Below are 22,700 nucleotides of genomic sequence, written 5' to 3'. Positions count from 1 at the left end.
GAGGCCAATTTCAACAAGGAAGCCTCCAAAATGTCCACCTTCTTCCTCAACCAAGGATTCCCCAGCTCTGAGTTGACAGGGCCCTCAACCGGCTCTGACCCATCTCCCACACTTCCGCCCTTACACCTTCTCTTCCCTCCCACAACAGCAATAGGGTTCCCCTTGTCCTTACCTAACATCTCACCAGGATCCACGTCCAGAAGATCATCAGGTGCCATTTCCACCACCTCCAACAAGATGCCACCACTAGATAAATATTCCCCTCCCCTCCTTTGTCTGCTTTCAGCTGGGACACCCTGGTCCACATTTCCTTCACCCTCAACACTCCACCACAGCTGTATGGCAACTTCCCCTGTAACCGGCAAAGGTGTTACACCTGTCCATTTACCTCCTCCCTCTCCAGCATCCAAGGGCCCAAACATACCCTTCAGGTCCTGCACTTCCAAGAATCTAGTCTCCTACTTTCGCTGCTCACAATGTGGTCTCCTCTACATTGGAGAAACAAAGTGTAGACTGGGTGACAACTTCACAGAACATCTATGTTCTGGTAGGAAGAGATGACCCTGAACAACGTAAGAGGTAGTAGGAACTGCGATGCTGGAGAATCTGAGATAACAAGGTGTAAAGCCGGATGAACACAGCCGGCCAGGCAGCATCGGAGGAGCAGGGAAGCTGACGTTTCGGGTCTGGACCCTTCAGAAAGGTTCAGACCGGAAACGTCAGCTTTCCTGCTCCTCTGAAGCTGCCTGGCCTGCTGTGTTCATCCAGCTTTACACCTTGTTATCCCTGAACTACCTGTTGCCTGCCAGTTTAATGTACCACCCTGTTCCCTGGCCAACATCTCTGTCTCAGGTTTGCTGCAGTGGTCCAGTGAAGCTCAGCACAAGCTTGAAGAACAACACCTTATTTTCGTCTTGGGGACCCTGCAGCTCTCCGGACTCAATATCAAGTTCAATAATTTTTGGGCCTAAACTCTCCCATGTACCAATCCCCCACTCCACACACCACGCCTTGTTACCACACCGCCTGCCACTACACACCCCCTATTGTTAGTCACTAACAGTCCCTATTAACATTACTCATCCTCCCAGCCTGATTGTTATCAACTCCTTTGTCTGTCCAACTGTTCTTCTCTCTCTTCAGGCTCTATCCCCTCATTTATCCCCTACCCCACCCCCTCTCTATTTTCTTCATATAAACTGCTGTTTTCCTAGCCACCATCAGTTCTCAGGAAGGTAACCGGACCTGAAATGATAACTCTGATTTTTTTCTTCACAGATGCTGCCAGACCCGCTGAGCTTTGCCAGAAATTTTGTTTTTGTTCCTGTATTTTTATTCTTGCTTCTTTAGTCAATGTTGAGCAGAATAGATCTGCAGCAGTTACAACAGAGATACAGAAATAAGCATTCTTAACCTTGCAATCAACCAGAAAACAAACTGATTCAATGTCTGCAATAATGATGAATGATTTTGGGTCAGCAAACATTTCTAACTGCTCTATCTCATAGCCAGCCTCCTTAAAAATGTTTTCGAAACAGAACTAAGCAAAAGTTACAAATTGAAATTTGCGCTCACTAGCCATGTAAATGGTCTTGTGAGAGACACCAATCATAATGAACATCCCACCTGGTCTTAACATAGAGATTACATTTCTACAGTGCAATAAACTGTTTTATCCTTAGTAACAACCTCCAGGCAGAAGGAGTTCACCAGACATTCTACAGCTTCCAATTCCACTGGATAAAGAGGGTTACATTCATGAATGTTACACTTCAGAACTTGCTTGTAAGAATTTCTTAGTTTCTTTTCTTTATCTGCCCATTTTCCCCTGAAACATACAAACTCAGTTACTGAGACATGATTCTATAGAGCTTCGAATGCATTGTATTCCGTGTGAAAGGAATTAATCTATATTATATAGTCCAACATTTTGTTTTGCTTATTTTGACATGTACCCTATTGAGAAGTGGCCCTATAACGAAACTAGAGTGGTGACTGTATTTGAAAAGGATTTCTAATGGCTGATGTGCAATAATGGATGGACAATATCAAAATCCATACTAATTGTAAATGTTTTTACAATAATATCAGTTAGGTGCATTTCAACCTGGATAAGAACAAAACCTGACAAGGATAATTCCACTCAGCTGGAGGATGGAGCAGAAGTGGTGAAGGATAATACGGTCAACCATGTAACAGGGCTCTAGACAGCTGAGAAGAATGAGGAGAGATTGCTCATCATGATCACACCATGAATTTCATTGTGATTTTGAGATCTGTTTCAGTGCTATGACAGAATTGGAAATCTGTTTGGAGGTATTGAAATGTGTTGCAGGTTCCATTTGAACAAAAAGATCATGGATTAAGTGGAGGAATGGTGGCTTGGAGGCTTGGTAATAGTTTACAAAAACAGAGAACCTAGGGTTGTTTCTGAGGAAAACAATAATTTCAGCAGATCTCATGCAAAGGCATGAGGTGAGGAATGACACAAAACGGAAATGTGAGTCTGGGAGTTTTAGAGCAAGTTTGACCTTGTTGGCTGGAGAAAGAGAGGATATTGTCTGAGGAAGCTAAACAGATGGTCTCAATCATAATGACAAAGCATTAAAGTGTTTCTCACATTGTTTGTTAGAGGTTAGGCTGGAGGAGATGAGGAGAGGGACTTTAGAAAAGAATTTGCTACTTCTGAGTCAGGAGGCCTGGTTTCAAGTCCCACCTGCTATAGAGGTGTGTAATAACATTTCTGAACAGCTTGTTTGGAAAATATAAAGAAGATAATTTACAGGAGAGCATGTTGAGTAGTATGCAAGTTTGGCAGAGGAGACCAAGACCCAATTGTGCTTTATATAATGCAGCCAGATGTGACAAAGCATGAATAATTGTTTGTCAAAGACATATGGACAAATGGAAAGGAACAAAAATGTTATGATGATTGGAAAGCCAAAGGGAGACATTTGGGGTTTTGAAATGTAGATACAGTGAATTTGGAGAGAAACTGTTCAGGAGGCTGTTGTAAAGGAATTAGGGTTAGCGTTCAACCAGAGGGAATGCAACCATAATCCCTAGATACTTGATGGCGTTGTCATAACTAAATTCCCAACGATCAACATCCTGGAGGTTGTCCTTGACCAGTGGTATAACTAGATAACCCATCTGTGACAACAAAAGCAGGCCAGAGATTGGGAGCTCTGAGGTGAGTGTAGGCTTTTTTATTTCCACTTTCCTTTGTCAATTGGGTTACTCTGGATATCAATAACACAAGACAATTCTAAAATACCGAATATACCCAGTGTCCTCTATTAAAGCAAAGTACACTGCAAAAAGTACTGCAAAAAAGTTCTTACCCATGCAATGCTTACAATCACAAGTGCGCCCCTTTATGTGACATGTCCAAAGATCGGAACAGAACAAGTGATCTTCCTGGTCCATCTCTACTTTTATAGTTGATCAAATGACCTTCGTCCCTGAGCTATGTAATAATGCTGTGAGCCAAGCATTTCTTCCTAATAATTTTTCTATATAAAGAAGTTCTACATTCAAATGTTTACATTGGCTAGTCGCCAGCAAATGTTCACTTTGGATTCACAAATGTATTATGACTTCCTAACAGGTTTGATCAATTAACCCATTAGGATTTGCTTCTATCTCTTTGGAAAGAAGCATATCTCTTGCATTTAATGAAATTTGACCTCACCTTTAGCTTGGTCTTGCTTTATGCCATCCAATAAACTGTATGATATTTACACAGCACAATTCTATGACAAACACAAAACCAGCAGATAATAGTCTACATGATCACATCTGATTCATTTTGTCTCCTTTGAAATATGACTTCAGCTTTTCCAAGTTACTGTGACAGTTCAGTCCGCACATATTGCTTTTGCAAAACATGTAAACACTAATTCAATGAATTTTTTAATCATTATGTCATCACCAGGCTTCATATGCTTTTTCCTTCATTTCATTCAATTTCATTTAATTCCATTTCAGCTAACCCAGCAAAATTTAGGTTAATATCTATATGAGTAATTCACCTCCAGACTCCTCAAAGTCTGCCTGTAACGTACGTGGTAAGGGTATGATGGAATACCCTCCACCTAACTGATGGGTGCAATTCCAACAAACTCAAGAAGATTGACACCATCCAAGACATAAAAGCCTACTTTACTGGTAACACATCCACCAAGAATACATTTCCTACGCCCACTGATGAAGAGTGGTAGCACTGTGTACCATCGACATAATGTACTGTAGCAGCACTTCTTCTACTCAGGACCTCTACCAGCCAGAAGGATAAGAGCAGCAAAGTCATTGGAACATTATCACCTCCAAGTCTCCCCCAAGTCATACAGTAGCCTGACTTGAAACTATATCTCTTACCCTTCATTTTAGGTGGGTTTAATCTTAGAGCTCCTCCCCAAGCAGCACTGTGGGTGTACCCTCATCGTATGCATTGCCGCACTTGTAAAGTGTGGTTCATGGCCACCTTCTCAAGAGCAAGTGACAGCTCTCAGTTCAGGCCTAGTAAGGACAACATCTCGTGAAAAATAAATTAAAAGTAAACAGAGAATACGAAACAACGTCAGCTGAAACTATGTATATAGGATGGGCTGAACGGCTAAACTTATTAATGATATTCAACAGCTGCATGACCTTGAATGAGTCCCATGATCATTCCCTTATGTGGGAAGATGGCGCAGTCAATGTGTATTTCTGTAGTTGTTTTTTCTGTGCCTTGCTCTTTGTTACACTGTGTATGAGAGAGAGAGACAGAGTTTTATTCCAAGTTGCTGGACTTCACCTCAGACCGGAATCATGAACGGTGCTACGAATGAACCTTAGCCTCCAAGAGAGCCTTCAATCGAGGGGTTCCCGATGGGCAGAAGGGCATGAGACTAATTTTCTTTCTTTTCCATTTTTTACTCTTACTATTATCATTATTATTACTTAATAAGCACCCACTTTAAACAAATTGCCGTTGTCAAGTCTTTTCTCAATTAGATTTACCTGAATCCAAAAGAGCCACTTGAATTCTCACTGTGATCCAAGACACTTTTGGGGAAGAGAATGGGGTTTGGGAAAATGTTTAAGAGAAGGAAAAAGCAACCTGATGCTCCAGAGACATTCCGTATTCCAGCGTGGAATGTGGTAGACTCTGGATTCATATCTGTAGCTTAGTTATTAGCACAGTCAAGACCTCTGAAAGGATGGGGTCAGTTATAACTGGAAAAAGAGGGAACTCAGGCCAGGTTTCTGCGCTGTGCAAGTGCACTGAACCTCACAGAGTATTAACTCTTTGTGGCCTGGTTTGAATGCATCTTTTTGCTTTGGTTGCTAAATGTCATCTTGTTCAATTTGTGTCTTTTTGTTCCCTGGAGCTTGAGATCTGGGGATACTTTGAAGTTTAAATTTGCAATTTGGAAACGTCTGATGATTTGAAATTGTGTTGTCAGCCTTTACTTGTGTGGAATATATATGGTTAATGTAATGTTCTCTGAAGAAACCATCAGTTGTTGTGTGAAGCGACACATCTGCAAAATGTTATTTCAAAAATTTGTTTTGTAAAACTTAGTAAAAATTTACCTTTGGAGTTGGCTCTGTGTTGAGTTTGGACGTGAGTAAATTTTAACCCCAGAAATTACCTTGTTTGGAATTTCATCTTCCGGCCAGAGTGAACTTCCAAATACTGTTTTAACCTGAGAGAATCTTTAATTCCCAATGATAAGATTGATTCATTGTTAATATCCAAGTGACAGGGACATTGGAATGTTGAAAATGCAACTCCCTGTTGTCAAGGGATTTAGGAAAAGTAAATTTAACAAAGGAGTGGGATGTTCCTTCCTTCAAGTAGGAGGAGAGGTGAATATCATAATTATGTACAGGAGTTTATGTCCCACACACTTTTTGAATCCATAATACATTAACACTAATTAACCCATTCTGCTTGAAGTGGAATAGATGGAGCACTTTTTTTTAGAAATTGGAGACACTGACGGCTGAGCATATTTGTAAAATTTCAATGCCACAACACAGTGATGGATGAGGCACCCTCACCCCATCAAATCCTTCATCAATAACAGATTTTGCTGTGGAAATATCAATTGTAATGTGTGTTAGGAATCTCAAAACCACTGAGGATGGATACACTTAAGCATAGCATTGACAAACAGTATAATAAAACTCACATTCCCTGATAAGCTGAAAGATTTAAATTGAATAGTTTCCCAAAATTTAAGGGGAATCTGGGAAATGATAAAGTGCATGCATACAGCCTCAAAGATTTCAATGCATGAAAATGGTTAGTGGCTTAAGGGAGTAAACAGAATATTGAATTTGAGCAAATTTACTTAGGGATATATCAAATATTTAGAACGAATCATCAAGTAACTTTAAAAAACGTGGGTCATCCTAGAGAAAGGACAAACTAGGTATGTTGTGCATGAATCAAAATAGAAATGTTTGACTTACTTATTTATTGGTTACTTATTCTTACACGTTATTGCGCGGGTGTCATTGATTTGCCTCTGCATCTGCAATTGTAACATGGGCTGTCAAATATCATCGGGGGTGGATTGTATATGATGGGCTGAAGGGCTAAACTTGCTGATGATATTTGACAGTTGGATGACCTTGAATGAGTCCTGTGAACATTCTTGTATGTGTGACGATGGCACAAATGAAGTGTTTTTCTGTAGTTGTTCTTTCTGTGCCTTGCTGTTACAGTGGGGCATAGATGAGTATATGTATTTAGGCCATATGTCAATGATGTTCGAATTGCATGGTGGAACAGGTTTGAGAATCTAAATGATCCCTTGTTTCCATGTTCCCATGAATGAAGATTTTGGAACAGATTGAATAGTGTAAGAAGGAAGGTCATGCTTCTAATACGGGGAATTGAGAAAGTTTGAAAGGAATGAGTCCCTAATTGCAAGGAACAAGAGTAGGCCACTCAGCCCTTCAAGCCTGCTACCCCATTCATTAAGGCTGAGGTTGGTCTGATTTTAACCTTAACTCTACATTCCTGCCTATCCCTGATCATCTTTCAGCATCTTGCTTATTAAGAAACTAACTACCTATACTTAACAATATGTCAAAATTCTGCTCCACTGCCTTTTAAGGCAGGGAATTCTAAAACTCACAACCCTCTGAGGAAAAAAAACCTCATCTGTGTCTTAGAGATAATGGGAACTGCAGATGCTGGAGAATACCAAGATAATAAAATGTGAGGCTGGATGAACACAGCAGGCCAAGCAGCATCTCAGGAGCACAAAAGCTGACGTTTCGGACCTAGACCCTTCATCAGAGCATTGCTCTGATGAAGGGTCTAGGCCCGAAACGTCAGCTTTTGTGCTCCTGAGATGCTGCTTGGCCTGCTGTGTTCATCCAGCCTCACATTTTATCATCTGTGTCTTAAATGGGTACCTCTTTAGTTTTACACTGTAATCCCTAATTATGGAATATCCCATGGGAAGAAACATCCTTTCAAACTGCTCCTGGTCAAATCTGCTCTGTATTTTTGTTTCAACAAAACCCCCACTGATTTTTCTAAACTCCAGAGAACACAGATCTAACCTGACTAGGCTTTTCTCATAAAGCAATCTGCTCATTCCAGGTATTTTAGTAAACCTTCCCTGAACTGCTTCCAATGCATTAACATCCTTCCGTAAGTAAGGTGACCAGTACTGTACATATTACCCCAGATGTGGTCTCACCTGTTAAACAGAAGTATTATCTCCCTACTGTTGCAGTCAACTGCCCTTGCAATACACTATAACATTGTGTTAGCATACCTGATTACTTGCTGTACCAGCATACCAACCTGTGTTTCAGGCTTAAGGGCACCCAGCTATTATCAAAATGCAAGTTGGTGACATGGTGGCTCAGTGGTTAGCCCTATTGCCTCACAGTGCCAGGGATCTCATTCTCCCTTTGTCTGTGTGGGTTTCCGCCAGATGGTCCGGATTCCACTCAAAGTCCAAAGATGTGCAGGTTAGGTAGGTTGGCCATGGGAAATGCAGAGTTGTAAAATAGGGTTGTGGATCTGGGCAGGATGCTCTTCAAAAGATAGGTGTGGAGTCATGGGCTGAACAGCCTGCTTCCACACTGTGATTCTATCCAAAAGAAACTTAAGTACAATGGTTTCCAATTCTAGTCAAAGTGATTTTGCCCTGTCATAGTTTGATCTGTTCCTGTGTTAGTCTGAACAGCTAATTTCTGAAATTAAATTTTCAACTTAACGGAGTGATTTGGATAAACTCACACACCGGATGAGATCAGGAATGCAGTGCAGTTTGGTGATCAAGTCTGTGATTTTCCTGCCATACTCAGTAGCACAATGAGCTGTGTATATAAAGCAGAGGATAGCCTTTTTACCCCCTTTTGAAATAAGCTATTTAGTTTTTACCTGTTCACACACAAGTTTTGCAATTGGGCTCCAGCCATAAGCTGCTGGATCATTTTGAAACCATAGGTCTATCTCCCAACGATTGTTGGAAAGAAAATCCAACAAAATAATTTCCTCCACGTACTACGAGGCACAGAGAGCACGATGAAGGCAAGGACCACGTGTAACTTCAACCAGTGTCTGGAATTTTGGACCTGGAATAATTCAAACACGAGTCATTAAATAGAAAAAGATAGCGGCATCACACAATGCAAGTAAGTGAAAAAACAACTCTTGGGGTGATTTCTGAATTAATGTCTGACTCTCTAAGATTGCAAGCAAAAATCAGAGTCCTCTTCTCATTCCATTCCCACTACTCTCAGTTCCATGTGATGATAGAGCCATGGAGTGTCATGCTGACTCCAGCTCCTGGTTTCAGGCAGTGGCATAAGACTTGATGTTGGACACAGCCTTCTATGGGGTATCCCTCTTTGGGGTAGGAGCCGGGCATCCCAGATGGCTGTCGAGGATGGTATTTTCTGTCACCTCCACCCCCGGTGACAGATAAGCCACCAGGTGGAAGAGAGGGCGTAGCAATTGACAGAGAAGCAGGAGCCCTTGAGTGGTGAGCTACACCGTGGGAGGAGCAAGAGCAACAAAAACAGCAGTGTCGAGAGTATGGATGATGGGGTGTTGGAGCAGGTTAGAGGTGAAGGAGAGAATCATCTGGACAGTGCAGAAGCCCCCTGAGTCTGAGAAGTCCAGATGGAGGAAATGTACCCTCAAGGGCCTTGAAGACAATATAATCTGGCTCACCAGGGTGTGGAAAAGTAGCAATCTATTTTTATTTATTCACAGGACGTGGTCATCACTGGCTGGGCCAACATTTATTGCTCAAGCCTCATTGCCCAAAAATCAACCACATTGCTGTGGATCTAGAGGCCAGGCCAGGTAAGAATGGCAATTTCCTTCCCTGGAGGATATCAGTGACCCAGATAGGTTTTAATGACAATCAGCAGCGGTTACATGATCACCATTAGCTTAGTGTTTCATTCCAAATTTTGATAGGATTTAAATGTTACCATTGGGCCTAGTGCTTGTTCTCTGCTTCACCTGTTACTCGCAATTAATTCTCAAAATACACAAAAGACTCAGGTAAATTTGTTGCCTTAAGCTCTAAATTGCCAAATGAAAGTGAATCTTGAGGGTAAGCCATCAGGGCAATGTAGGATTGTTCTGTCTGTGTTTACTGCTGATGGGCTCACTGGGGAATCTCAGAAGGTCTGGTAGTAACTATGGTGAGAGAAACAGAGTTAACGTTTTGAGTCCAGGGTGGCTGTTCTTCAATCCCTTCAGTAAACTTTATTTCTCCCTCCACAGACATTGCTCGGCCTGCTGAATTTCTCCAGCATTCTCAGTGTTTGTTTCAGATTTCTGGCATCCGCAATACCTCATTTGTATTCACTAGAGAATCTGTCAGTAGATAGCATTGGAGTAAAAAAAACTGTGATTAGGTGAGCAGTGAGGTGATCCATTGTGATGCTTGCCTCCTTCTAGATGAAGAAAATTAAGTCAGGTATTTGTGCTTCTATTCAGGTGGGTTCTGTATGCACTGATAGCCTTTTTTGGCTGTTAGCTGTCAAATGGCCTTTTCAACCCCATTGTGTTGAGGTGGTAACAGGTTATGTGCTGAGAGATGTGCTCAACGTGATTCACAAGGAGGACCGAGTCTCAGTTGAGGAGATATTCAAAGTACCAAGGCAGGGGTACAAACGCTAGATGCAATGAATGAGGGAAAGAAGAATTCTAATCCAGGGTGACCCGTCCTGGGCATTTTGAGGATCTCCTCAACTCAAACTCGGTCTGTTAACTCTGATTTCTCTCCACAAATGCTGCTGGGCCTGCTGGGCTTTTGCGGCAATTTCTACTTTTGTCTTAGAAGATAGGTAGAGCTGGAAAGTTCGAGCAGCAGTCTATGGGATGTTCTGTCCCAAAGCCTACGCTTTGAAATGTGATGCTCGGAATTAAAAAGTGGCATTGGCACAAGGGAATGATCTAATTGGCCATTTGTAAAGCATTCAGGCTGCTATGGCAGCAATGAACCTTTTCGGAAATTACCGTTTTATACTTTATAATTGATGTGTAACACCCTCTCCCTTCAACACCAACACACAAACAAGCAGAACTGTGGGCTCCTAGGATGGCACAGGTGTTTAGAGGTAACAATGTAACTATGTACAAGTTAGTCCCTATCCATGCCATGAAGACTGGCCTCCAATCGCCATGGCCATCCCTTCCATCAGATGAAGACATTGGTCTGTCAGGCCTGTGTGATAGTCAGTGTGTAATGACCCCATGTTAAAGGCATACAGACACGGGCAACTTTCACCTCCTCAAAATGAAGTGTGGCACCTGGAACATCAGGATACTCATAGGGATAATGACAAACCTAAACATTGCTCTGCTCTCATAGCCCCGGAATTCTGACGCTACTATAATGACGTTGCTGCCTTAAATGAGACATGGTGAACAGGAGCAAGTCAGCTCCAAGAGCAAGGTGAAGAATACATCTTGTGGAGAAGGAAGCCTGAGGAACACTGTCACTGTGGGATTAACATCACCATGGAAACAAATGAGTTGATCATCTCAGTGGGCCCCATGAAACAGACAAATACTTCATGATCTTTTGGCTTTCCTTAACCCAGAAGCAGTATGCCACAGTCATCTGTATATATATCCAAACACTAGAAGCAATGAATGAGGTCAAAGAAGAATTCTACTCCAGCCTTGATCAGTCATTGTTACGAGTTCCAAGGCAGGACAAACTGATTGTCCCTGGTGACTTCAATTCCAGACTTAGGAGGGATGCAGGCTCTGGAAAAGTATGATTGACAAGGAATGTGTAGGGAAAACAAACACCACTAGAGTCCTCTTAGAACATTGAACAATGGCTATGACCGTCAGCTGTAATAGAAAAGGCTATGTCAGCAGATATGACCTGGATGTTGAAATTCCTCATCTGCAGTGCATAGCTTACACTGATACCTTCAAACGTTTGCATGGAGATGAGACTTCTCGACTATATAGACAATAGAGTACAGCACAGGAACAGGCTCTTCAGCCCATCATGCCTATACCAACCATGATATTATTCTTAATTAATCCCATCTATCTGCATATAATCTGTGTCCATCTGTTCCCTGCCTGCCCACATGTTTTATTAAATGCCCCTCTAAACAATGTTATTGTATGTGCTTCTGCCACCTCCTCTGGTAATGTTTTCCAGGCAGCAACCAGCCTTATGCACATGTCCATTAAACATCTCCACTCTCACTTTAAACTATGCCCCCTTGTATTTATCATTACTTCCCTGGAAAAAAAGACTCCAACAATCTCTCTATCCACGTCTCTCATAATATTATATACTTCTATCAGGTTGCTCCTCAGCCTCCTACACTCAAGCAAAAACAATCCAAGTTTGTCCAACCTCTCCTTATAGTTAATACACTCCAATGCAGGCAACATCCTGGCAAACTTCTTTTGCATCCTCTTTAAAGACTTCACATCTCATCTATAGTATGGTGACCAGAACTGCATATTCCAAATGTAGCCTAACTAAATTTTACACACCTAAAGAAATGCCTAGAACAGAGTCTAGTCATAATGAACACCTCTTGATTCTATAATTTTAAATTCATTAAGGAAAATAATACCGGTCACCTTGGGAGGATTGGGATTAGGAAGGTGGCTGTGTGGCTCAAATGCACTCACAGAGTAACCAGGCTAAAAATAAACTGGGATAATAAAATGTGAGGCTGGATGAACACAGCAGTCCAAGCAGCATCTCAGGAGCACAGAAGCTGGCGTTTCGGGCCTAGACCCTTCATCAGCTCTGATGAAGGGTCTAGGCCCGAAACGTCAGCTTCTGTGCTCCTGAGATGCTGCTTGGCCTGCTGTGTTCATCCAGCCTCACATTTCATTATCTTGGAATTCTCCAGCATCTGCAGTTCCCATTATCTCTAAAAATAAACTGGGGCTGGGGCTGATGTCACTTTCAGTTTCTACTAGCATTGTGCCGACAGAAACTATTTTATTGAAAACACATGCAGCATACTTAACAATAAACTAAATCACTGCCCACCATAATTTAAGCTGAATTCTCATAAATTAGAGTGTTACTGTTCAAAACCGTGTAGGGAAGTCTGATTAACTAGAGCAAATAATGTCCTCACTAGTGGAAAAGCCTTTTACCAAATTCTTCAGAAGAAAAAGCAGGAATTCTTTGGCACCTTGATTACTGAATGGTGAAATGTAACATTTGTTCAAGTAGGTCTGAGTGTTAAAATATTTTTCATAGTAATCGGCTACAGCAAAATCTAATGCCGTTTCATACTCAGCAGGAGTGTGTGACTGAATGCAGAATTTGTTTACAGTTTCCAGCCTGTTTAAATTTCAAAGGGCATGAAAATGTGCTGGAAAAAGAAAGACTGAAGGAGGCATTCCAGAAGAACAGCCTATCATTTTTCTCACTGCGTCATTCGATAAAGTGCATGCGTGGTAATCTGTTCTTGTAACTGATTTGTCTCTTAAGCTTCACTCGGACTTCCTGTGATTACGTGTGAAGATACAATTTTCATTTCAACCAAATTATTCCCCTGGAGTAAATCAATTCCATAATGGGTAATTACTTAACTACCCAGCTACCGCTAGTCTCTTAGCTGTAATTAAAACTACAGTTTGATCTGTAGAATTTTTCTTTCAAATTCTCTCCCTAAACTCAAGTCATTTGAACCCCATCGGTTTCACATGCTTCCATCATACCTTCCAGCATTCTGAATAAATATAGCTCACATTGTAACAATGAAGGCTCTTAATCCTACAATTTTCACCATTGCCTTCAGTGTTTTCTTTTTTTCTGAGGAAAAAGACTTTGGGCATTCCCAGCTATCCACTCATATCCCTACCTACTTTCCTTCCTTTCACTCTCCCACTCTCTCTCCCTTTTAAATTTATTGGGGTAAGAGAAGAAAAAGTTTTCATTTTGTGGGCCAGCTTATAACTGTCAGTCATTACTGTTGCCTTATCTAGTAGGTACAATGTTTGGTCTTCTTCAAAGTTTCTTTTGACAGAAGGTAGTGGCTTTTTTAACTTATTCGAAAAGAGTAATCTTTCTAAGGATTCCATACGTGGTTTCAACTTGTATTGCTGTTATCTGTAGGCTTTTGCTCACAGTGTCCCTTGACCATTGGGTTGACTCCTGTTATCAATAACCTGAGGCAGTTGTAACAATGAAATTTCTCTGCAGTTCTTTAGAAAAGCAAACTACACTACAAAAAATGCAGTCAAAACCTTACCCTTAGAAAGCTCATCATCACAAGTGAATCCTTTTACATCATCTTAGTCACAGAGTTGTACAGCACAGAAACAGACCCCTCAGTCTAATTTGTCCATGCTGACCAGATATCCTGAAGTAATCTAGTCACATTTGCCAGCATTCAGTCCATATCACTCCAAACCTTTCCTATTCATGTACCCATGCAGATACCTTTTAAGTGTTGTAATTGTACCCATCTTCACCACCTCCTCCTGCAGCTCATTCCATATACACATCATCCTCAGTGTGAAAGAGTTACCCCTTGGTTCCTTTGAAATTTTTACCCTCCACCTTAAATCTATGCCTTCTGAGGAAGGGGGACCCAAAACCAGATCCAAAACATGAACTCTGAATTTTTTCTTCACAGGTGCTGCCAGACCTGCTGAGCTTTTCCAGCAACTTGTAATTTTGTTTCCTCTGGTTTTAGACCTTTTCACCCTGGGAAAAAAAACCTTGGCTGTTCACCTCAACTATGTCCCTCATGATTTTATAAACCTCTATAAGGTCACCCCTCAGCCTCCGACACTCCAGCGAAAAAAAACCCCAATCTATTCAGCCTCTCCCTATAGCTCAAACCCTCCAATTATGGGAACATCCTTGTAACTCTTTTCTGAAACCTTTCAAATTTAACAACATCTTTCCATGGCATGGAGACCAGGTCTGAATGCAGCCTAACCAATGTCCTGTGCAGCCGCAACATGACCTCCCAATTCCTATACTCATTGCACTGACCAATGAAGGCAAGCATACCAAATGCTTTCTTCGCTATCCTGTCTGCCTGTGACTCCACCTTCAAATACCAAAGAGCTCACACTCCAAGGTCTCTTTGTTTGGCAACGCTGTCCTGGACCCTACCATCAGGTGTATATGCCCTGCCCTGCCTTACCTGAAGAAGAAAGCAGAGGAGGTGATCAGCTGGTTTTATCTTAACTTCTTACTGTTAGTCAATAATTCTTCCTGAGCGAGCTACACTTTAACTCTGAGGCAAGCTGTTTTATACTCTTTCCATACAAAGAAGCTCTAATGTTCAAACTTTGCCACTATCCAAAGGTTTACCTACACTGTTTCTTATATTCTGAAACATTTGCCGATAAACTTTAGGCGCTAATTTGTATACATCCACTATAGCTCATTTTGTTTCCTGTGCTTTACCTGCCAGCTTACTCTGCATGGGCAATATCCCATGTTCTTTTGGTTGAATCATTTGTCTTGCTATTTTCTCAAAGGACTTAAGGGATATTTCCGCACCCTTTTCCTCCAATATCTATAGGGCCTGCTCAGACATGAGTTGAAGTTAAAAGTTTGATATGTCCAGAAATGTTTTGGGCATGAAGGGTTTACTGGCAAAGGAGGAGGAGGAGACAGGGAACCTCTGCAGTTTTCCTGAGAGTAAACTCCCAGAGTTCCTGGTGGTTGCTCCTACTCCTTGTCAGTGCCCGCTAGCTCCATTGTGTTTCCATGAGAAGAGGGTCTCCTGGAATGAGGTCCAGGTGTAGTGCACCCTTCTTATCTTCACATTGATACTGAGACACAACAGCCAAAACAATAAAACACGTGTCTGAGCATATATCTGGCAGCTACTGAGCATTCTGCTTGACTTGGATCTTCAAGATGGCTGTCACTGTTTCCATTGGAGGTAATCAAGTGCTCATATGACAGTGTCATTACAGTAGACAGAAGATGGCCATATGCCTCCATCTTTTGCTCTAGTCTAACGAGGCCCTCTGGCACCCATGGCAGACATTCCCCTGCCTCTCTGCCAGTAGATCGACAATGGTACTTATTAGTACAGGGGCATGTCTTCTGTATAGAACTCCACAGGGCTCTGTCAGACCTCTGAGTGTCTGAGACATCAGGCATTTCTTCCTTTGCTGGCAATGGAGTCATGTCAGTGATGTTTTCACCAGATTGTGTTTCTGAGCTGAGTCTAGAGAGTGGACATATTGAGATGCCTGGCTTTGTGTTGCTGCAGGTAGTCTCCTTGCTAGGGAGTGAGTATGTGGATACAGAGCAACTCTTCAACAGTAATAACATAGTGTGGAGCTTCTATGTTATCGCTGACTCCAGCATCTGCAGTTCTTGCTACCTCTTTAGCAGTGTTGACTTTTCTTATTGGAGAAAATGTGACGATTGTGTATGTTACGATACTGACTATTATCAGCTTGTGGTTGGGGAAGTTTGCTGCATCTTTCCTTTATCTATGACTAGAGTCTAAGGTTTTACCGGGCTTAGAGAAGTAGAGGAAAACCCACTAGAAAGCCCTCATGAGAAGAATCACTTGGCTCAAACAAGATGTGCTTTATTGCATGATAGCAATCAAATACAACTTACATCCTTAAGTTAGACTCAGCTACTAAGACTTTTAGGAGACCTAGATGCCAAAACTGTCTCTCTTGAGATCCCAGGGTATTCTGCTTTTTTCTCTACCCAAGTTCATATACATCATCAGTTTGGGTGGAACTTAATCCCATCTCCATCTTTAATAATTTCAAAGCCATTACCTTAGTCAACAGAGGTGGGCTGAGTGTTATGGGAATGGTGCATGAGCACTTTTCCATGAGCACAGATGCTGCCTTACTTGCTGAGATTTTCCAGCAACTTTGTTTTTGTTCCTGATTTATAGCATCCGCAGCTCTTTTGGTTTCTATATGGTTGAAAAAAGCCTCATCGAGGCTCAGATCATTATTTGTGAGAGGAATGGACTGTGTATCAAAAGAAGTTGTCATTTATTGGGTGGGATTGAAGGAAATAATGTTCCAATATTCAGTTGGAGAGAATATCTGCTAATCCAACAGTGGTAGTAAAATTAAAAAAATCAATAATTTTGCAACAATGGAGAAGTTGAGGGACATGTGTGTAGGATAGATCGAGACGTTGTTAATGTGAAAACTACTCTGTGTTTTCAGACAGCATTGCAAAGAGGCAGTACATTGATCAGGAATATAAGGATTGGATCCTTAAGTGACAGTGATTAGTTTTTGCATAAAAGAATCCTTATATCTCTCCAATGTTTTTAAAAATTCATTTCTGGCTTGAGGACATTGCTGGCTGGCCAAAGCTTATTGCCCGTACCTAGTTGTCTCTGCAAAGGTGTTGGTGAGCAGCCTTCTTGAAACACTGCAGTTCACTTGCTGTGGGTTGACCCACAATATCCTTAGGGAGGAAATTCCTGGATTTTGATCCAAAAACAGTGAAGATTCAGTGACATATCTCCAAGTCAGGATGGTGAGCAGCTTGGAGGGAACTTGAAGGTGGTGATGATCCCATGTACCTGCTGCCCTTGTCCTTCTAGATGAAAATGGTCATGGGTTTAGAAGGTGCTGACTGAGGATCTTTGATGAATTTCTGAATGCATATTGTAGACAGTACACACTTCTGCTAATGAACATTGGTGGTGGAGGGAATGGATGCTTGTGGGTCGAGTGCCAATCAAGCAGGCTGCTTTATCCTGGATAGCGTCAAGTTTCTTGAGTGTTGTTGTGACTGCAGTCATCCAGACAAGTTGGGTGTATTGCATCACACTCCTGACTTGTGCCTTGTAGATGGTAGTTAGGCTTTGGGGAGTCAGGATGTGAGTTACTTACTGCAGTATTCCTGGTCTCTGACCTGCTCTTGTAGCCACTGTATTTATGTGGCGAGTCCAGTTGATCTATGATAACCCCCAGGATGTTGATATTGGGATTTCATGATGGTACCACCATTGAATGTCAAGGACAGTGGTTAGATTGTTTCTTACTGGTAATGGTCATAGCCTGGCATTTGTGTGGCGCGAATGTCATTTGCCACTTGTTAGTCAAATTCTTGATATTGTCCAGAACTCATTAGATTTGAACATGGACTGCCTCAACTTCTGAAGAGTTGTGAATGGCATTGAACATTGTGCAGTCATTAGTGAACTGTCCACTTCTGACCTTATGATGAAGAGAAGATCATTATTGAAGCAGCTGAAGATGGACACTGCACTGAAGAACTCCTGCAGGGATGCCCTGGAGCTGAGATGACTGACCTCTCAACAAAGACCATCTTCCTATATGCCATGTATGACTTCAAGCACCAGAAAGTTTATCCCCAATGCCCATTGATTCCAGTTTTTCTAGGACTCCTTGATACCACACTCAGTGGGGTGCAGTCTTGATGTCAAGGGCTGTCACTCTAACCTCACCTTTGGAATTTGGATCTTTTTTCCCTATCTGAATCAAGGCTCTAATGAGCAGTCCTGGCAGAACCAAAACTGGGCACTTGCTGATCATGTGCTGCTTGATAACACTTTTGATGACACCTTCCATCACTTTACTGATGATCAAGAGTAGACTTACGTGGCAGTAATTGGCCGGGTTGGATTTGTCTTTCTTTTCATTTTCAGGACATACCTGGGCAATTTTCCACACTGTCAGATAGATACCAATGTTGTAATTGTACTGCAACAGCTTGGCTAGGGGAGCGGCAAGTTTTGGAGCACAAGCCTTCAGTACTATTGCTGGAATGTTGTCAGGGACCATAGCCGTTGTAGTATCCAGTGTCTCCAGCTATTACTTGATATCCAGGCCCGGACCAGATTTGTCCTCAGCTGCTTTGGGAAGTGAGAAATGCAATTGCTTCACCACTTGCGAGGATCTTTGTATCCTCGCTCTCCACTGGAGTCGTACCTGAGGACTGGAGAGAGGCAAATGTAATTCCTCTCTTCAAGAAAGGAAATAGGGAAATCCCCGGCAATTACAGACCAGTAAGTCTCACGTCTGTCATCTGCGAGGTCTTAGAAAGGATTCTGAGGGATAGGATTTATGACCATCTAGAAGAGCATGGCTTGATCAAATACAGTCAACACGGCTTTGTGACGGGCAGGTCATGCCTCTCATGGTGGCAGATGGAGTTCAACCTGGATAAATGCGGGGTGATGCATTTTGGAAGGTCGAATTTGAAAGCTGAGTACAGGATTAAGGATAGGATTCTTGGCAGTGTGGAGGAACAGAGGGATCTTGGTGTGCAGATACATAGATCCCTTAAAATGGCCACCCAAGTGGACAGGGTTGTTAAGAAAGCATATGGTGTTTTGGCTTTCATTAACAGGGGGATTGAGTTTAAGAGTCGTGAGATCTTGTTGCAGCTCTATAAAACTTTAGTTAGACCGCACTTGGAATAATGCGTCCAGTTCTGGTCAGCCTATTTTAGGAAAGATGTGGATGCTTTGGAGAGGGTTCAGAGGAGGTTTACCAGGAGGCTGCCTGGACTGGAGGGCTTATCTTATGAAGAGAGGTTGACTGAGCTCGGACTCTTTTCATAGGAGAAAAGGAGGAGGAGAGGGGACCTAGTTGAGGTATACAAGATAATGAGAGGCATAGATAGAGTTGATAGCCAGAGACTATTTCCCAGGGCAGAAATGGCTAACACGAGGGGTCATAGTTTTAAGCTGGTTGGAGGAAAGTATAGAGGGGATGTCAGAGGCGGGTTCTTTACACAGAGAGTTGTGAGAGCATGGAATGCGTTGCCAGCAGCAGTTGTGGAAGCAAGGTCATTGGGGTCCTTTAAGAGACTGCCGGACATGCATATGGTCACAGAAATTTGAGGGTGCATACATGAGGATCAATGGTCGGCACAACATCGCGGGCTGAAGGGCCTGTTCTGTGCTGTACTGTTCTATGTTCTATGTTCTATCACATGGAGTGAATTGAATTGGCTGAAGGCTGGTGGCTATAATGCTGGGCACCGCTAGAGCAGGCCTAGATGGATCATCCACAGGGCACCTTTGCTGAAGATTACTGTGAAAGCTTCAGCCTTATTGTTTGCACAGATGTTTTTGGCTCTTCCATCATTGAGGATGGGGATATTTGTGGAGCCTCCTCCTTGCGTGACTTGTTTAATTGTCCACCACGATTTACAACTGGATATGGCAGGATTGCTCAGCTTAGGTCTGATCTCTTAGTTGTACGAACGCTTAGCTCTGTCTATCACTTGCTGCTTATGCTGTTTGGCGTGCAAGTAGTCCTGTCTGGTGGCTTCACCAGATTGATACTTTATCTTCAGGTATGCCTGGTGCTGCTCCTGCCATGCCGTCCTACACTCTCCAATGAACCAGGGTTGATACCCTGGCTTGATGGTAATGGTTAAGTGGGGGATAAGCTGGGCATGAAATTACAGATTGTGTCAGAGTACAATTCTGCTGCTGATGGCCCACAGTGCCTCATTAATGCCCACTCTTAAGTTACTTGTTTGATACCTGTTCCGTTTAACATGGTGATAGTGCCACACAACATGATGAAAGTTATCCTCAATGTTAAGGCAGGACTTGGTCTTCACAAGGTCTATGTGGTGTTCGCTGTTACTGCTACTGTCATCGATCACTGGCAGATTGGTGAGGATGAGGCCAGGGATGTTTTTCTCTCTTGTTGGTTCCCTTACCATCTGCTATAAACCCAATCTAGCAGTTATGTCCTTGAGGACCCGACCAGCTCCATCAGTAGTACTGCTGCTGAGCTTTCAATGGTGGACATTGAAACTCCCCATCCACAGTATGTTTTATGCCTTTGCCATCCTCAGTGCTTCCTCCAAGTGTTGTTCAACATGATGGCGTACCGATTCATCAACCAAGGAAGGAAGGAATGTCATAATCAGCAGGAGGTTTCCTTGCCCTTGTTTAACCTGAAGCCATGAGATTTCATGAGATTTAGAGACAATGTTGAGGACTCCCAGAGCAATTCCTTCCCGACTGTATACCACTGTGCCGCGACCTCTGTTGGGTCTGCCACGCCGGTGGGACAGGGCATACCCAAGGATGGTGACAGTGGTGTCTGGGACATTGTCTGTAAGGTATGACTCCTTGAGTATGACTGTGAAAGGCTGTTGCTTGGTTTTTTTACCCAATTTTGGCACTAGTCCTCAGGTGTTAGTGAGGGAGGGCTTTGCAGGGTTAATAGGGATGTTTTTGTCAATGTCTTTTCCGGCGCTAGGTCGATGCCAGGTGATCTGTCTGGTTTTATTTCTTTGAGACTTTGTAGATATTGGTACAACTGAATGGCTTGCTAGGCCATTTCAACCACCTTGCTGTGGGTCTGGAGTTTCATGTAGGCCAGACCGGGTAAGGATGGCAGATTCTCTTCCCGAAAGGGCATTACTGAATCAGATGGGTTTTTCCAATAATTGACGATAGTTTCACAGGCATCATTAACCTCCTAATTCCAGATTATTTTTACTGAATTCAAATTCCATATCTAATGTGGCAGGATTTGAACCCAGATCACCAGAACATTAGCTGAGTTTCTGGATTAATAGTCAAGCCATTTCACTAGGCCATTTTCTCTCCTTAGCTACATTTTAGCCGTGTTCTTAACGACCAATTTGTTGTGCCAGTGGAAAGCAAATCTACAATTTAATGTGTTAAAGAGTTTCAAGATTTTTTCTAAGATTTCTCCTTAACTTTACTTGCCCCATCTTCTCTAGTTACATTTATAATTTAAAAGTCAAATAATGTCCCAGATATTCTGATGAATCTTTGGAGCAGCAGAGACTGAAGTTTGTTATATTCATTCATGGGGTGATGGCATCACTGTCTAGGTCAGCATTTATTGCCCATCCTGGAGAGTAGTTCAGTGTCAAACACATTGCTGTGGGCCTGGAGTCATTCATAGGCCATACCAGGTAAGGATGGCAGTTTCCTTCCCTGAAGAGTATTAATGGACCAGATGGGGTTTTTTCCAATAGCAGATTCATGGTCATCATTGGACTCTTAATTCTGATTTTTTATTGAATTAAAATTCCACCATCTGCCATGGCAGGATTTGAACCTGAATCCTTGGAACACTACCTGGGCCTCTGGATAAACAGTCCAACAATAATACCATTAGGCTGTCACCTCCCTGACAAGTTGCATGGAGGGACCCTGCAGAATTCTGGAGAAAGTTGCATTTGGAAGTTTCCTATCAAGCCCTTAACGATATAGACCTCTTTGTTTTGATTCTTAAGATTAACAATTATCTACGGAATGTGAGAGGATTAAAACCTACTCCATCTCCTGGGTAACTATTAAGTTGAACCAAATGTCACCACTGACCAACACATGATGCCCCCAGCACACACATACACACACACACACACACACACACACACACACACACACACACACACACACACACACACACACACACACACACACAGACACACACACACACAGACACACACACACACACAAAACCCCTCAATCAACAATACCCCACCAGCACCTGATCTGGCCCAAACTTCAACATGACCACCTGAATGCTGACACCACCTGGCCCAATCCGTCCACTTCCATGCCCAATATCTAGCACTTGACTCCACCCACTTCCAACCTTGCCAGGCCTAATATTTCCATAGTGCCTCCCCACCCCAATCTAAACACCTACCTCCAGCCCTGTCCCCTGACGTGACCCAAACATCCTGAAGCACTCATTCAGTAATTTGGTATTCCATCCACCTCATTGAACTGACACCATCACCTCGTCATCCAACTGGAACCCTCCCCATTCCCTCCATCAAACTGACACCCTTGGCCCTTTTCCATCCGTCACCTTAGCACTCCTTCCCATCTACCTGAGATTCTCCCCTCTTACCCATCTGCCCCAATAGCACCTTACTAAGTATCTGCCAATTTACTCCTTCTCTTTCCTTATAACCCTCATCAGTTTTGGGTTCTTAAACAATCTAACTCCTGAAATACAGTAGCAAGAGCTGTCCAAAGAAAGTGTATCCTCGTCTGCTCCTGCTTTGAGGAGATTTCTCTGGCATCCTCTGAAGGATAAATTCGAGGTGGACCACACTTGGAATGATCAGTGAGAAATACTGCTAAGATGTAAAAAGATCATTTCAAAAAAAGATTTTAAAAAGTCGAATACATTCCAATTGTTCTTGGAGAATCTGGGCCACCAATTCTCTACCTTTAAGTACATTGAATAACTCAGGATTGTCCGGGCA

At 42.5% G+C, this 22,700-nt stretch overlaps 1 pseudogene; it reads right to left on the bottom strand.

The window, feature by feature from the left end:
- Positions 1–1,540: 1,540 nt before the first annotated feature.
- Positions 1,541–12,921, bottom strand: LOC132206155 (nicotinamide N-methyltransferase-like; annotated as a pseudogene).
- Between the last annotated feature and the right edge of the window lie 9,779 nt (positions 12,922–22,700).

The sequence above is a fragment of the Stegostoma tigrinum genome, chromosome 32 (genome assembly GCF_030684315.1).
Source record: "Stegostoma tigrinum isolate sSteTig4 chromosome 32, sSteTig4.hap1, whole genome shotgun sequence".
NCBI classification, from domain to species: domain Eukaryota; kingdom Metazoa; phylum Chordata; class Chondrichthyes; order Orectolobiformes; family Stegostomatidae; genus Stegostoma; species Stegostoma tigrinum.
Note: the sequence above shows the minus strand (reverse complement) of the source record. Positions and strands in the feature narration are given on the sequence as shown.